The sequence below is a fragment of the Xyrauchen texanus genome, chromosome 44 (assembly GCF_025860055.1).
Source record: "Xyrauchen texanus isolate HMW12.3.18 chromosome 44, RBS_HiC_50CHRs, whole genome shotgun sequence".
Classification (NCBI taxonomy): domain Eukaryota; kingdom Metazoa; phylum Chordata; class Actinopteri; order Cypriniformes; family Catostomidae; genus Xyrauchen; species Xyrauchen texanus.
The window spans coordinates 8,328,256-8,345,830 of NC_068319.1; the positions used below are offsets into that span (position 1 = coordinate 8,328,256).

The 17,575-nt window shown below is 35.5% G+C and overlaps 1 long non-coding RNA gene across 1 annotated transcript in view; it reads left to right on the forward strand.

Moving 5' to 3' along the window:
- Positions 1 to 3,807: 3,807 nt before the first annotated feature.
- The window catches only part of LOC127636277 (uncharacterized), a 63,194-nt gene continuing 49,426 nt past the window's right edge, over positions 3,808 to 17,575 (forward strand). The window contains exon 1 of the long non-coding RNA XR_007969566.1: positions 3,808 to 3,937. This is a non-coding gene — a long non-coding RNA (uncharacterized LOC127636277). The remainder of the gene's footprint in view (positions 3,938 to 17,575) is intronic.

Below are 17,575 nucleotides of genomic sequence, written 5' to 3' on the forward strand. Positions count from 1 at the left end.
AAACAGTAGAAATAGACAAATATATTGTCAAGGCCAATTAATTAGCCGATATTAGGCTATTTTGCGATTACCGGCCAATATCTGTGCACATTCGGCTGATTAACAGAAGTCTAAAAGTAGGACTGGGTATTGATACAGATTTCCTGATTCGATTCCAATTTACTAAGCTCTCGATTCGATTCCAATGTAGTTTCGACATCGATTCATATGGGTGTATTTTAGTTATAATGTCCCTTTTGCTTACATATGAAAAAAATTCTCCCAGCTAATGCTGCTAATTATGAGGGACATTTAACATGGCACATTACGAAAATATTAATTTTACTAATTATATTTTATTAGTTTGTCATCATTTTGGTCACATTTTAGTTTTTAAAAATGAACAAATCCATGTAGTATTCAATCAATAAATATGACGATATATTACATATATTATTTTTGTTTACATGTTTATTGTTCAATTACATAATTTGTACTATTTACAGGTATTTACATTGATTTGTTGAACACCTGTTAAAACACGGTACTGTCGGTTCTGAGCATTTGTAAATGAGCATTTTTTTATCAAGGGAGACTCGATTGGCTTTATCTCATCTGTCCTACGTGTGATTTTTTTTAAATTGTTTTTGATCAAATACTGACTGTAAAGAACAGAAAGGGTATTAAAAGAGACATTATTTAATGACAGATAGGTTGAGTGGATCTCGTCTTTGGAGACACATTATATGGAACAACTTTTACTCTCAACACGCAGTGATACTACACAATACTACACAATCACTGGTGAGTGAAATCTAAACATTTACATTATTTCCTCTCTTTGTAGTAGAGGGTTGCTCTTAGAGTAAAAGATTGATCTTTTTCCTCTAGTGTGTCATTTATGATTACAACCTTGAACCCGATTGGATAAACTGAATATATGGTCTGCAAGTAGTAACTAGTGGATTTATGATTTTCATTTTTGTGATTTCGCGGTGCTGGCTGTACATCTCTTGAATACCATCAGCTGTGCAGCCAGTTTGATTAAAACTGGCTGCACAAGGCTTCCTTCCTTACCTGAGTTCTTTCATCCCTAAAGGAAAACTCCAAAAATAATTTTGTAACAGGATTTAAAATGGGCAAGGAAGAGGTAGGAATCGGCTGAACAGTCAAAGAAATATTGAATGTAAACTTAAATAAAAAGACACAAACATAAACACACGGCAGCTGCGTATGGCTCTCTCTCTCAAACTGCCGCATCTCTCTCCTCGACTGATTAGCCCGATTGGGGGCCGGGCCTGCGTTGTCACTCATAAAAAATGTGTTCTGTTTTTATGGTTTAATGGGAAGTCTTTGGAGTGTGTTAAATTTTTAATGTTATGATGTCAAAATCAAGATTTTTTTTTTTTTCATATCTAGCACATAAAACAGAAAATTATTGTCTCTCTTTGGCGTAGGCCCCATCTGGCGGTCCAAAGAAGTTGTACTCGGAACCGTCATATCCTGCCAGAGATGGGAGGCAGGCCCCCGTGCAGGACTGGACTCAACTGGTGGTGGAAGTTGCCGTGTTAGCACACTGAAAAAGCAATGTGATAGATTGTGAGCAGACTTACAAAGCAATGGCTTACATGTGATTGGCTAGGAGTTACCTAGCTAATGGTGCAGTGATGTACAGCTGTTAGTCCTTCCCCTAGAACTACGATGTGCTTACATTTACTCCACATGTTTAAAGTTAAATCCAGTCCTAGTGCTTATTTAAATTTTGTTAGATTTATTTAATGTTAATAAATACTACCATAGTATTTGGTCAGCGAGTTAACAGCTTTTTGTTTCTGCAGACACTTTAAATGGTGACTTGTGTGAAAAGACCCACAGCCTCATTAAACATGATTTGAATTCTCCACATTCTCAGCTCGGCTCTCCTCAGATGCCCCAGCCAGCGCAGGAACACATATTTGCACTTAAAGAACTTCTGAAGGTGACTGAAACACTGAACACATATCCTCTGTTTCATTTTTACTGCTTCTATTAGTTACATACTAGGTCACAATTAAACTGTGATCGCAACTCTTTTTACTTCTGTAATGTGAGTGAAATAGGACATTTAAGAGAAACAAATAAAATGCGAGACCTTTTATCCATTAGGAGTTGATTTGACTATGGATAGTGGTCTCTATGCAACAGGTGGTTGGAGGGGTGGGGATTGAATAATAAGAGTCTTTTATAGGGATTGCATTTTAATGAAAGATTACGAATGCAAGCATTTCTGTTTTCTTTATGTATATCTGCTAAATGTTTTTTTTATTACTTTTTGGAAAACACTAGCATAAAGATGATCAAAGCTAAACGATGTATACATTAAAACCATGAAAACCTGATTTAATAGGAAATGGGGTCAATTTTGATTAGGGATGTCCCGATGTCGATACTGGTGTCGGAATCGGGTCCACGCTCCTGTACTTAAACTCTTGCTCGTAAAAATGCTCCGACATAAAAAAACAATACCATCTGACGAACGAAATTCAAGTCACGTTATGTCCTAATGAGATTATTTAACCACAAAAGCTGCAATTTAATGAGATAAACGTATAGTTTGCATGTGCTTTGCGCTTCAAATGCAAGTGTTTTTTGAATGTGTGGTGTTTGTATGTGACGATATAAAGACACACAGTGCTCATACCTTTTAAAGCACCTTGGCTCACATGGAAAACACCATCTTGAGCATCGCGCTCCTTGTAGCAGATGACAGCGAGCAGAGTGCTAATTCACTTTTTAGTGCAAGGCACATACAGACTACATATTTATTTAATTAAATAGCAGCCTTTTGCAGATTAATTATCACTTTGAGTCACATAGCCACCTGCTTTTCCGGAAGCTACCAAAAGCTCAATTTAAAGGAAAAATGTACAACAGAAATAGATCACTATTTCTATAGATCACTATGAGGTTCTGTATAAAATTATTAATTTGCTACAAATAATACAGTATTATGATGAAAATTATTTGCTATATTTTCATTTGATTAACGTTTTAATTAATGCATTTATTTAATCACCATTTTGATGATACATTTGAAATAAACTGTTTATATTGTATTGAGAATAAGTCAAACAAAAAAGGCATCGTGCTTAGTATCAGACTCGGTAAAAAGTGTAACATACTCACACTCATTCTTGTTCTCAAAAAATTATATCATGACATCCTTAATTTTTATTTCAGTTATTAAAGAACAGTAGAATGTGCTATGCTCAACAAATTCTCATACTAACAGAACTCTCAGGGACTTTTAGTTTAAATATCAGGTTATTCTCTTACTAATAACTTGCCACATCTGACCCCCAGGTCACACTGAAGTGACTTTGCACCCTGTGTGTAACTGGGCCTCTATGAAAAAGTTGGCCTCACATTCCTTCTCCCTCCGACAGGGGATGTCCTGTGACTATGACTAGCGAGAAGGAAGTTTCTGCTATGAAGGATTATGCACAGTTTCCTCGCTCAGAAACTTTGGGTTTGTCCTCTCTCACTCTTGAAAAAGCAGTGAGTCTATAAAGTGGAAAATGGTGTGAACTAAGAACTAAATAGCTGCCTATCCGACCATCAGGCTCACCTTTGTGCCTCTTCTTTTCCGCCCAGCTCATCTGCGCTTGTGCACTCGCAAGGAGGAGGCAGCCATGCTCCATCCGCTTTGTGTGGCTGTACAGAAGTGCTGCGGGTGGGAGGAGGTGGAGGAGGTGTAGAGGGAACAGCTGCTCCCCTCACAGAAGCCGGTTTCCCAGCCTGACAGGCAGCGAGAGGCAGCCAGCGCCGGGCTGTTGTCCCGGGAGCCCCCAGTTGGTTTGCCAGCCTCTCCCCTCTGCCTTTCAGCTCCGACTGGAGTTTTTATGACAGCACCGAAACCCGAAATGGACCAGAACGAGCAGGATTCTTTCGCTCTCAAGGCCATGCGCTCGTCTTCTCAGTGAGTACTTTGTTTTCTGCTAAAGTTGCGTTGACACAAAAGATAGTGCTCTCTTCCGAGCTGAAATCTTCCGAAATCAGGTCCTGGTTGTTCTCTTTTGGCTTTTGGTGCTGTTTTATTTTGGCTTCTTTCTGCTTATTTGAGAGAAATGTCAAAAACTAGGGCAGTTTATCACTCATGCTGAGCTGCAGGTTTTCATGAAACGAGAGCTTTGTTGCTTTTGAATTGCAGCTGGGGTAAAGGGTCACGGCCAGAGGCATTGGCTATGTGTGTGTGTGTGTGTGCTGTGAGTTATTGTAGGTGTGTATATACATACCAAATACAGAATACAATCTGATAAAGGCGGTTTATGAATCGATGAAAGGACATTGGCGGCATTGCTTTTGTGTTTTCAAATGAGTTTTAACACGTCTGAAAGTTACAGGACACAACAGCATGCTTTGAACTTGGCAGTGAATGAGAAACTTTGCTTTGAAACTGTTTGAAGGACTCTACAGAGGGCAGTTTGCACATATACATATCTCATGTCTAACGCGCATTGAATCAGTGATGCTTTCACAAAGTATTTAGAGGAAATTTTGTTAGTCCTTGAACTAATTCATTATTTCGACAGAGTATTTTGCTGTCTTTGGAATTTTGGAAGTAGTATTAACATTCTGGTGATTGAAAAATATACAGTAAATTGATATTTACTGAAATAATAAATACAGGATATCTATATGTAAATCAATGATTGAGGCACATATTTTATTCTGAGATGTTGTTTTTATATTATATTATTATAACATTATTAAGCCAAGAACTTAAGCTGCATTGTCCTCAATTCTTTACAATATATAAAGAAACTAAAGCAATCTGTTTATTATAAAGCTGTTCTATATATTCAGGGACTTTTTTCAAATGAATCAAATCAGCTTTTTATGCAGTATAATTGTGTTTATGTTTAATGACAGGGCCGTTACTATAGACACTGAGCGGGGCACATCCTCCCCAATATGGGGAATTGTGCTCGATCAATGTGGGTTTTAAATGACTGATTCTTAAATGTTTACATTTGGTCCCACTAATCTTGAAAATAATGTAGTATTTGTTTTTTCTTCTTCTGTATTTGGTTTATTAGTCCAGTTTTAGTAATTATCAAGTCTAATAATTTATTCCTGCCAACAATACTTTGATAAGTTTTATTCTTATCAGTCCGAAACCTGTGCTTGCCTTTATTTACATTTATTTTGTTTTTAGACAACCTGTCTGCCTAATGGACTGTGACACTTCACCTGTTCTTTCAAGAGCCCAATTTTTCTTTGTCTCTAAGAAAAAAATGTGGTTCACCTTTTCTGTCGCCCACCCAGATGACCTCGTTTCACAGGAATGAGATGTTTGGACAGGCATTGTCGCACGGCTTTCTTTTCTAGAGTGCCGTTTCAAAGCATTGCCAGAGGCCTAGGAAAAGTGGGAATGCAAAAAAGAATAAAGTAGACTGGAAAAAGATAAAATAATAGTTTATCTTAGCTCAAGTTCTGCTGCTGCTCAAGGCTTCCAGGACATTTTTTGTGTGAGATGGGATATTGCAATTTAGTTGTCAACAGTATGCAGAAGAGAGAGAGAGAGAGAGAGAGAGAGAGAGAGAGAGAGAGAGAGAGAGAGAGAGAGAGAGAGAGAGAGAGAGAGAGAGAGAGAGCACCACCGCTGAAAGTAGTTCTCTATTTTAGGTATGTAGGTCAATATACTCTAAAGAAGTAGATCTGCACACCTTCTTAATGAGGGCTTCTAAAGTCTTTGTTGCAGAAGATTTATTTTTGGATCTTTGCTGTTCTATTTGAAAGTTTCTTCAGGGCATATCAAGTTGATGCACAGGCTTTAAAAAAACAAAAAAAAAACACAAACTCCTCTCCTCTCTCTTTCTATTGGGCCACCTGAAACCTGTTTCTATTGGGCCACCTGAAAAGAAACACAGACGTGTGCAAATAAATAAAAAATAATAATAATGCAAGATAATTTATTTTTAAATGAATAAATAACAAATAATGATTGTACAATTATTATTATTATAATTTTAATAAATATTTAGATTTTTTTTTATATAAATGTAAAAAAAATGAAAAATAAATGTATTATTTTTATATTTATATGCTGCAAATATTTGGTCTAACTGATAAATAACTAATAAATAATGAATAATTACTATTTAATTATTATAATTATATTTAAATAGTTTGTATTTTTAATATTTTATTAATATATATATATATATATAATTTTATAGAAATAAGATATGTATTATATTTGTATTAATGTATTGCAAATATTTGGCATAAGATTGTTTTTGGAGAAAATAAGAGAAAGACTGGATAACTTTTGTCGAAGTAACTCTTGCTTTCTTATACTTATCATCTAATATTTGTTAATATATCACAATCTCATCGAAACAAGACAGAAAAATAATAAAGTGTGGTTTCTGTGGGCTTCTGTATGTTTGGAAACAGTCATTATTTTCGTGGTTCCATTTGTTGCCGCTATGAACCTAAAATCTCTGTCCTATTTTATTCCATGCAAATAAATCAGTGGTTTATATTTCTACGATTTTACAAAGTTTCTGTCAGCTTTAATTCCATACTGAAAATCAAATGGACATGTGGATGAAATCTAGTCGAAATGCGGTCCATTTATTTAGCTTGAATTTAAGAAATCTCTAGCTTTATGCCACACATTTTTGAGTCTGATATCTGAGCAGAATATATATTTGGTCTGTGCTGGAGCAACATCAGAAGTGGTGCAGCTTAGAGGGAACATTGGTTTAGACTCTAATGAACAGTGCTGTTCTTAACTTTAGTGATTTTGACAGGAAGGAAAGGGACATTTGTGTGTGTGTGTGTGTGTGTGCTTGCGCGTGCGCGTTCTCGGCGGTCCACTGCGGTTTTAACGGGCTACTAGGTGGATGCGTGCTTGCTCTCAGTTGACAAGGAGAATGCTGAGTGCCGCATGTGTTTAACTGCCTCACTGGCTGTAAATTTGTCACACTGTCATTTGCTTGGAGGAGAGTGAAAACCGCAGTTTGCCACTGAGCTTTATGAGCTGCGAGCTTTCAGGTGCTATGTGGTCAGACAGTGCTAGTGATCAGGAACTGGGCCTGAAACATGTTTTTCTAGGTATCGGGTTTCCACTAAAGCTCCTGGCTTTGAGTGGCATGTTTTAAAGATCATTTTTGGATGAGACTGTGTGGATGGATGTGCAGTGAGCTGAAAAACTTTCTGGATGAAGAAAATTTTCACTCGTAGTCAGAAATTCCAGTGTCTCTGATTTAACTTTATACAAACTTGCAGAAGAACGTTATCTCGGCCTGTGTTTTCTTTCTTCTTACAAAATATATATTTAGGTTTATTACCAGTATTTTATTGTAATTTGGTTTAGTTAATTATATTTTCATCACTTTGCAATGGCATTTTGATTAGCTATCAATTCTGTGGCTCAAAGAATGGAATGCGTAATTGTTTTTAAATCAAATGAAAATGCTTCTTAACCAACTTCTTCAGCTTTGGTTCTGGAACCCAGAGATTGAATTGTAATAATGTTCCTGATGTCCCTTTATTTACGACATATTCATTTTCCACATAATAAATAACATCAGTTTATTCTGTATTTAAATATTTAGCCATGTGGAAAAAATCCAAACATACCAAATGTTCAAAATGATACCCTTCAAAAGAATATAAATACAACAACATTTTAATTATATCCAGCATATCCTGGTTTAATTAAAATTTTCATTAATAGACAAAAATTCTAAATGTTTTATTTTGAGTTGTCAAGTGTTTATGTGCCAGAGATTTTGCATTTAAGCCACTTTCATTCAGGCTTAAGTTCATTTGGATTCTGATGCTTTACAATTTATTAGCTTTTGTTAAGGTTTCCAATGCTTAGTTAAGTGTGATTTATAGAGGGAACACACACACACACACACACACACACACACACACACACACACACACACACACACACAGGTTTTGTCATCAAGAAACGGTACTAAGAAGCTTTCACTCCCTCACACACACACACACACACACACAATTTGTGTCCTGGAGAGCCATAAAAGATGTCATGTCTGAACGGGAGACTGTGTGTATTTGCACTGATCCGTTTTCATTCAGGACTGTTGAATGGCTCTGATCGCAGTGAAAGAGAACCAAAAAAAAAAACTGAAATCCCCAACAAATGTATTTCTGACAGTCTGAAAGATCCTTATTCTGGTCAAATTTTATTTAACTCAAGCTTCCTGAGTAGTAGACCTGCTAGTTTGTGCATTTAAGGGATTATACTTTTTTTTTAATGATTTATTTAAAAAAGGATTGTAAGACTAACAAATAAAAATACAAAAATAGAAGAAAATAAGATTTAGAGAAAAAATATAGAATTTCAAAATAATCTTTCAAATAGCCTTTAAATATATTGGAAATGATTGTGCTCTTCTTTACTGTCCAAAACTAATGCCAACATTTTGAAATGTAACAGTTTACTTTATTATTATGCTATAATATAAAAAAGGACAATAGATTCAAAAGAGATAGTTATTTATGTCACAGGTAGACATTTAAAAAAATTGCTCTGATACGTATGAATAAATGTTAATTGTAGGGTTATATAAATTGAGTTTGGGAAGATTAGTGTTATTGTGTTTAAAAGCACTTTTCATTTTGATTTTCTTTTTATGAAAAGCAGAAAAACTTCACATGCATTTTTCCTAAATTTAGTCTTTTTCCACAAATTCCAAAAATCTTAAATTGTTTTTATAATTTTTGTTGTTGATCTTTTTCTGATATTTTAGTGAATGTGAAGTTTGGTAGTGTGCCTGTGTGCCAAAGAACAAGAGAAATAGTCATTATTTCATTACAGTCCCTAAGTTCATATGACATCACTTCCTCCTGATTGGCATGTTGACAAAGCTTAGGAGGTGAAACACATCTCCTTGTTTTTACAGCTGCTGAAAGTCCTTGTTTACTTGTTTAATGGCCAGCAGTCTGTCCTTCTTGCCTTTCTAGTGTCCTAAAGGGACAGGGGTGGGACAGCATTGTGAGCTGGTGCTCATCAGAGGCTTTTGACTGCTGTCTGAAGAGAGGGGAGTATTTAAGACACAATAGACAAACACAAATATTTAGTGTTAGATAACGACTGGCGTGAGCAGCCCAGTGAGGGGTTAAACTCTCCTATTGTTTGAATGCAATTAGAATATCTTTGTTTTGTCTTGTCATGTCATCAAGACTTGCAATACAGTGTTGCTGTAGGCTGCAGGAGCAATACATCTCCTACAGTTGTCATTTCTTCAGCTATGTTTATGATAATTTAAGGGCTGGTTTCAATAACTGTATGGCTTTTGGGGTGTCTAACCTGTACTTTAGTTAGTTAGTAGTTTTTCCCCCATCTCTGATTACTAAAAGTTCTTAAATAAAAACAACATGTTTGCTAACAAATATGCAACATAAATGCAGGGGTGGAAAGAGTACTGAAAATCATACTCAAGGAAAAGTACTGTTACTTCCCAAAAAATTAGTAGAGTAAAAGTACCTGTCCTAAAAACCACTCAAGTAAGAGTAAAAGAGTATCTCATTTAAAAGTACTCATGAGTTGTGAGTAATGAGTATTTGGTTGCGAAAGCGATGAACCTGTTTATAAACACTGTATGCTGCAATTTCAAAATGTAGCGCACATACAGTAAAAATGAAAATTATCTCATAATTTACTCAGTCTAATGCCATGCTGGATGTGTATAACTGTCTTTCTTCAGCAGAACACAAATGAAGATTTTTAGCAGAATATCTCTTTGGGTCCATACAATGAAAGTGAATGGGTGCCAAAATTTTAAAGCTCCACAAATCACATAAGTGAGCATATAAGTAGCCTAATCCATATGCTTCCAGTGGTTAAACCAATGTCTTCAGAAGCGATATGATAGCTTGGGTGAGATACAGATCAATATTTAAGTAAATTTTTAATATAAATTGTCCTCCCTGCTCAGTCAATCTCCACTTTAACGTTCACATTCTTCTTTTGCTTTTGGTGATTCATATTCTTCATGCATATCGCCACCTACTGGGCAGGTAGAATAATTTGTAGCAAAAATTGACTTAAATATTGAGCTGTTTTTCACCCACAGCTATCATATTACTTCTGAAGTCATGAATTTAATCACTTGAGTCATATGGATTACTTTTGTGCTGCCTTCGTCAAAAAGTTGCCACCCATTCACTTGCATTGTATGGACCTACAGAGCTGAAATATTCTTATAAAAATCTTAATTTGTGTTCAATTGAAGAAAGAAAGTCATACATATCTGGGATGGCTTGAGTGTGAGTAAATGATAAAAGAATTGTAATTTTTGGGTGAACTTTTCCAGATACAACCTTTTGAGATACAATATTCCGCATTGATTTAGTTCTTGAATCTTTTAAGCCCAGAAATATTTGTGTTATCATTCTAATGTATTATGCACAATTTTCGGAAATGTATTTGTGACTGATGATGGGAACAATCAGGCATTAGAAAAAAAAATTATGAAGGCTAAGCATAATTATAAATTATTTTATCATCTCTACTTTCCTGGTAATTTAATTTGACAAATGAACACACTCTCTACATCAGCAGTCTACATCTACATTTGTTTTTTAAATATAAGTTTTATTATGTTACATTAACACTTTTAAAGCTACTCAAGTTATTCAGACAAAAGCATTCATTAATTTTCTTGTTATTGTTGTTTGATTAGTAGCCTTTTAATGGCACACTAGACAGTGGTCTATTCTGTTACATATACACTTCAAGTCTGACATTTTGATACAAATACATTTATTTTTTTTGTCCCACTGTTAACATTCACTTTAGACATAACCGATTGGGTTCAAATGAATGCCTCACCAAGACAGGCATTGGAATGCCAGGTGGAATAATGATGGGTATTTGATCATTTAGGTGCATTAGCGGTCTCGGAACACACACGCATGTAAAGGACAGCGCACAAGCATAAGCCGCTTGTCAGTCAAACAGCACGCAGCTACAGATGCCAGAGAATAAAAAAATCTGTCTTTTATATTTTATCTAGAGTCTTGCTATCGTGATCAATGTAATGAACACCCCTGGTCTAGATGTAGAACATAGGCTAAGTATAGAAAATGACACAAAACATTTGTGACACGATATCGAAGACATCTCTCTATTTTCCGATAAACGTTGAGATAGTATTTTTACCCAACCCTATTAACATTGCATTTATCTCTCAAAGCAACCCAATAATCTCAGTGATAGATAGCTAAATTACAGGCTATGTTATAGACACAATGGAATCTAGTAGGCAGAAATATGAAATTTACCTCGATACGTTTCTTCAAATTAGAGGCAGAATTAATGCTGATATCTGGCTTGAGCAAGTTAAGCTCACATGACACGATCAAGCAATTGGCCTTTTTCACTGTAAAAAGCCCTTTCAGGTGTGGCCGTGAATGTTCAGGTGTTAAACTGCGCTTGAGGCATTTTCCACAGTTAATTTGGTGCCTGGTCTACAGCTGCTGTTCAAGTTTTTTACGTGTGATTTGATTTGACGGGAGTCACGAATCTCTGCCTAGCCAATCACGTTGATGGATAAAAATAAAATCAGGACAGGGAAGAAGCCAACACAGACGGTGGAGAAATAGTGCAGTAAAAGTAGGTACAGCACTTAAAATGTACTCAAGTAAGAGTATAAAAATGTGTAACTTCTTAAAGTACAATTCCTGGGAAAACTACTTAATTACAGTAATGTGAGTATTTGTAATTTGTTACTTTACAACCCTGCATAAATGTAAAGTATGTTTTGAATTTGAAAATCCAAATACTAAGAGATCCTTCACTTCTAGGGGAATGCATTGGCAAAGTGTGTGTGTGTGTGTGTATGTGTTGGACTAAAGCGCCCTTGAGAGGCAGATTTAGAGGCAATAAAGGAAGATCTGGGGAGTGGAAACTCAATAGCGGCAGGGGCTTCTGTTGCTATTGTGCTCATGAAGTCTCCAGCATCTGTAGACAGCAGCCTGTGAAGTAATGAGTCGTCTAGGTTTATATTGACCGGTCTGTTGCGGTGGCCATGGGGACGATTATATTTGCTATTCAGAGTGAAAGGATTACACATCTAAAATAATTGAAATGCAGGGAATGAATAGATGGAGGTTGAAAATGAGGTGGCCACGCTGCTAACCAGCCTTCCCCTGTCGTCACGCTTTCTGCTTTTTTTGCCCTTATGTGACGTCTCGAAAATAGGACGTTGTAGATTGAAGCTCTTTTTTTACATACTGTATATATATTATTTTTTAAAGGAGCAGATTTTTTATGAAAGAGTAGCCTCTGCTTTTAGAATAGTTTTTGTACTGATATATAAATAACAAATATTAATGCTGATATACTCTAAAAATTATTCTGTAACCAACATAGTCTCATGACAACTTGTAATAATTTGTACGACTTGGCTCATATGTAAAAGTATGACTCTTATTCCAATAGTGACCAACCAATCAACAAACTGAATTTCAAACTGATACAATAGATCGCAGTAGTCTGGTTCCAGAAGTAAAAATCAAATTAATTTGTTCAATAGATGAACAGACAGACCTACCTTGAGATCTGAATTTGTTTATAGATGGTATATGCCTCTGTTAAAGCCATCCGTCTGCATTATTTCAACTTCTTTGTTTAAAAATCTTGTTTGAAAGCTTCACCAATCAAAGAACCTCCAACTCCCATGATGCACTCTGAATGACGTAATCATGTTGGTATATCTTCACCTTACTTATTTATTTGTGCATATTGGAATATTTTGCAGTAAACTTAAAGTATATTGTTTCTATACTTATCAACATCCTAAAATCAATAGTTTTATATATTCCCATAGTTTTTTATTCAATGACATCATTTGCAATGCTTTATGGGATTGTAGTCCATGCCCTCATGAAAGACGGTAAGTACCTTTGTCTTTTTGTCCAATTTTCAAATATTCTTTTGCCTCAAAACAAAGTTTGTGATGTTATAATTTACCTCAGAGCTGGTTGCTTTTGTTCGTGGCTTTCAAATCTTCTTTTTTCTGAAAAGTGTATTGGAAAAATTAATAGAGAAAATACTTCCTGAACCAAGACGGCTTTATAAGTGGGAAAGCACCTTTGCGCTCTATACAGGCATCCAATTCTAGCTAGCCTCCTATCCAACACTTTATTTGATGAAAGGAAACATCTGAACAAATTTGCTTGCTTATTTCCATATTTATGGAATATAAATGACTGATGTCAGTAACCTGTAATACACTCCAAACCATGTTTTCTTTCTTCCTTTGTATACAAAAGTTATTTACCAATTATAATCATGGCTGCTAGCTTTAGGGTTTTTCTAAGGGGTAACACTTTATTGTTAGGTTAAGGTTTGGGTTAGGGGTTTAACTTTGGAAAAATCTTAATAAAATATTTTAGTTGTTCGTTTATATTTCTCTTTGTAAAAGTAAAATTGGTACGAGCCAACTTGTACGATTTCTTCAGATTTTGTTATCTTGTGCTAAAAATATCCTGGGTTACATGCAAAGAATTTTCTGATAAACATGTAGTCACAGTGTTTGGATCGTGTACGCATATCTGTTTTTATCCTTAATTAATCTTAGGCTTTACATATTAAACTCAATAAAATTTGATTTCTCTCTGGAAAACAAAATTCCCTGTTTGGACTAGGGTGATGTGACACTAAGACTTTCTCTGTGAGTGGGAACCCGATCTGGGCCGGGCCAGGCCTTCAGGGAATGGGGTTGGCTCTCTGTTTACAGGCTCTGTGATTGGTTTCACTTACGGCCCGGCGGAGAGACAAACATATGCGTGTGCTCGTGAGACTGAAAGCTCTTGAGGAGTCCAACAGTGCAGAGGGTGAGTATAATGCAGCTGAGGGGTTCACAAGTCTAACCGTAGCCGCCTGCCAGCAGTCGAGTGCGGTGAACTCTGTGCCCCGGTGTCAGGGGAGGGAGGGGGGTGGGATGCGTTGGTCAAAATCCCCAGACCACGCTGTAATACGATCAGACCTTAATGGTGGTCTGGGTATATTTGAGCTCTGGTCCATATTAGCTGTGTCTAGAGTGGTGGTTGCATAAGTCGGTCGTTTGTGCCACAGAGGTTCGAGTGTATTTTTGGGATAACCAAGCACTGATGTCATGTTGATATTTTGTGTTTGTATGTGCTATTTCAGACCAGTTCCATCTCAAGGTTGAAACAAGATTTAATATTGGCGTAAACACAGTTTCAGGGTTAGAGAAAACAGCAGATTCTCTTTTGAAAAAGCCTCTTTGGTTCAATCCACAAACTGTTCCCTCAATCACAGAGCTGCTTTTGGGATCATTTACTGTGATTTCATTCAACATTCTCTGTATTTTGAAATTCTTAATTTGATCTCACAATGATTAGTTTGGTCTGCACGTTTCATTCTGAAATTTCTGATTGTATTTCAGATATTTTTCTGTAACAGTATGTTATGAAGTAGTTTCAGGTTTGTTGATTGCATTACAGTTCTATATCATTTTACCACATTCTGTCCTCATTTTTGTAAAGCTTTTTTTTTGCAAAGAAATTAATTGAACTTAATTAAAATGTAATTATAAGAGCCAAACAGACTAACATTGCAATAAACCAGAAAACAAAAAGACACTAGTTAAGCAAATTGAACAGGACTGACAATTTCTATGTGTACTCTCTAAATGTTTAATTATTATGGATGTTTGATTATATATTTTTGTTCTTACGAGAAATACATATCTGTATTGTGTTTGTATGTATCTAGTGGGAATAAAAAAAATGATGTTCAATGAATATTCCAGGTTCTATAAACTATATATATATATATATATATATAAATATACGTCTCCCTTCTATAATTAAAAGAAAAAAAAAGCAGCAAAAATCTGGGTAAAAGTGAAATATTTACAAAAAAAACTAAGAAAATTAAAACATTTTAACTTGTTTTAGAAAGAAGAATTATGTCACAATGTAACAAAAATCTTAACAATCCTAAAAGTAGATTTCATTATTTCATATTTTTGGTATTAATTTGGGGTCAAATATGACCAGGATATTTTCTTGACTAGTTTCATGAGAATCAGACATATATTGTATTTGGTTTTGTGTCATGTAATGGTGTGAATTCTGCTGATTTTAATGTCACCAAGGTAAGGCTATCTAGCTGGTTTTGTCAAAATTGCTAAATAAATTGTGATGATCTTGGAAACAACAGAAAGAATTAGTTGAAAATGAATGGAAATATATATATATATTTTTTTTTTTCCTGTAACATATTTTAACATACCTGGCTAAAAATAAAATGTAAAGTATTTTATGCGATGGAGCCAAAGAGAATATTGGAAGGGCAAATCAAAATCTGAACTACTAGCCCAACCGGGCCGGCAACAAAAAGAAAAGAAATTCGTACTGTTGAGCCATGGGTCCTGTCTTTCAGTTCTACACTTCTTATTTCTGTATTTCATTTATCTCTCCATTCCAGTGCTTTCCGAGACTATGGCGTCACAGGAAATGATGTGTATTCCATGTAACCTAGATGTGTCCACCAGATCAGCTCTTTGCGTTCCAGGCAAGCAGAGCTGCTGTGGTGCAACCTAGGTGGAATTCTAATTGCGTGTGTTTGTGTTTGCACAAGCATGTGATAGCGCAAATTATGTGTGCACACGTGTGTGCGCATGTGTGTTTGGGTTGACAAGCTGCTCTGCCTGACATTGGGATTGACCCTTGTGTGTGTGTGTGTGTGTGTGTGTGTGTGTGTGTGTGTGTGTGTGTATGTCAGGCTTACATATGGCAGAGGTGTTTTTTAAGAGAGGGGGGATGCACTGAGTCTATTCTATACGTAAAGACGCAAGGCAAATAGGAATTTTTTTGTGACTTTTTCATGCCCTGTCCCTCTTGACTTCCATGGTGACAGGATCTTGCACTTTCAGGTGCTGGTGTTATGAAGCATTCAGATGGTAATTAGGGCAGAGAGGGGGGGGCAGATTCTCACATAAACTTGATTTGTCCGTGAATAGCTGCTTGTGTTGGCTTGACCTCTCCACTGCCCAGAGACACCAATCACCCCAACCCATACAGATTCCCGGGATACACACAAGCACACACAAATTTTCTCTTTCTCTCTATCTCTCTCTCTCTTTCTCTCTCTCTCTCTCTCTCTCGCTGTCAAACATACTCATACTCATACTCAAAAAAATATATACTCAAAATCAGCTCAAATACAGCTTAGCATTCTTAAAGACAGACCCAACTCTGCTACTCTCTTATATAACATCTGTTATCCTTTTTATGTTCTCTCTCTTCTCCAATTTAAATAGACCCATTTAGCCTTGCTTTACCTCTTTTTCTTCATCCATTCTTCTGAGATGAGGATGGCTCTGTTTCGTGGGTTCTGATCAGGTTTCAGATGGGGGTTTTTCAATTGTTCTTCCTTCACTTATTGTGGTCTCAATTAGTTGTGTGCTTGTTTAAATTACTGCTTAACAGTAGAACATTAAAAGTAAGGAAATATAAAACAAACTTTCAAATATAGTCAAATATTTCAAATCAACATGAAAAAAATGCTAAAATAAATGTTTAAAATAAAATAAAATAAATGGAAAAAACACAAAATAATTATAATACACTATTAAGCTACACACTTCCAGACAAATCCAGTACAGAGAATGCAGAAGTAACCTTTATTTATTTTTTATTATTGGCTCCTGTTTTTGCCTTAGGCTACATAAAGTGTTCCACAATATATAATGTTGCCTTAGACTATATTTTTTTCCTGAATATTAACATTTGTCCAGGTTGAAATTGTGCTCCGATCGGCTCTATTCTGCCACGTCACATTACACTTCCTGATTATGTGTTAATCAGAACCCTCCCACACACGCACACACACACACACACACAAACACACACGTTGGTGCGGCTATCCTTATGAGGACTCTCCATAGTCGTAATGATTTTTATACTGTACGAATTATAGATTATATCCCCTAACACTAACCCTACCTCTAAACCTAACCCTCATAAAAACTTTCTGCATATTTACATTTTCAATAAAACATTATTTGGATGTTTTTAAGCGATTTGAATTATGGGGACACTAGAAATGTCCTTATAAACCACATTTATAGCATAATATACTTGTAATTACCAGTTTGTAATCTAAAAAAAAGTCCTCGTCCTATTTTAATTTCTTTTCGTTTTTCCCTTCTACTGGTTTTATCACTGTATGTATTAGTTACTTCCTGTCTGTGAAACTCATGATGTTTGATGCATAAAATTGTTTCATCCGAAGCTTTGGATTTTGCCTCTCTTTTTGAAACTCAGTACAATTTTTACAACAGTACAATTAGAAAATTAATTAGACAACATTCATGTAATGAATGTAATATATATTCAAATATATATTTGATGTATATTTCTATACATTTTGAAAAATCGCTTAATTTCTTTTAATATTTTTTATATTTTTAGCAGAAGAACAATACAGACATACAGATAGATAGATAGATAGATAGATAGATAGAAAATTGTAGCACTTTCTAATTCAAACCAGTGACAATCAATTGTCTGAAAAAAAAAAATCTCATAA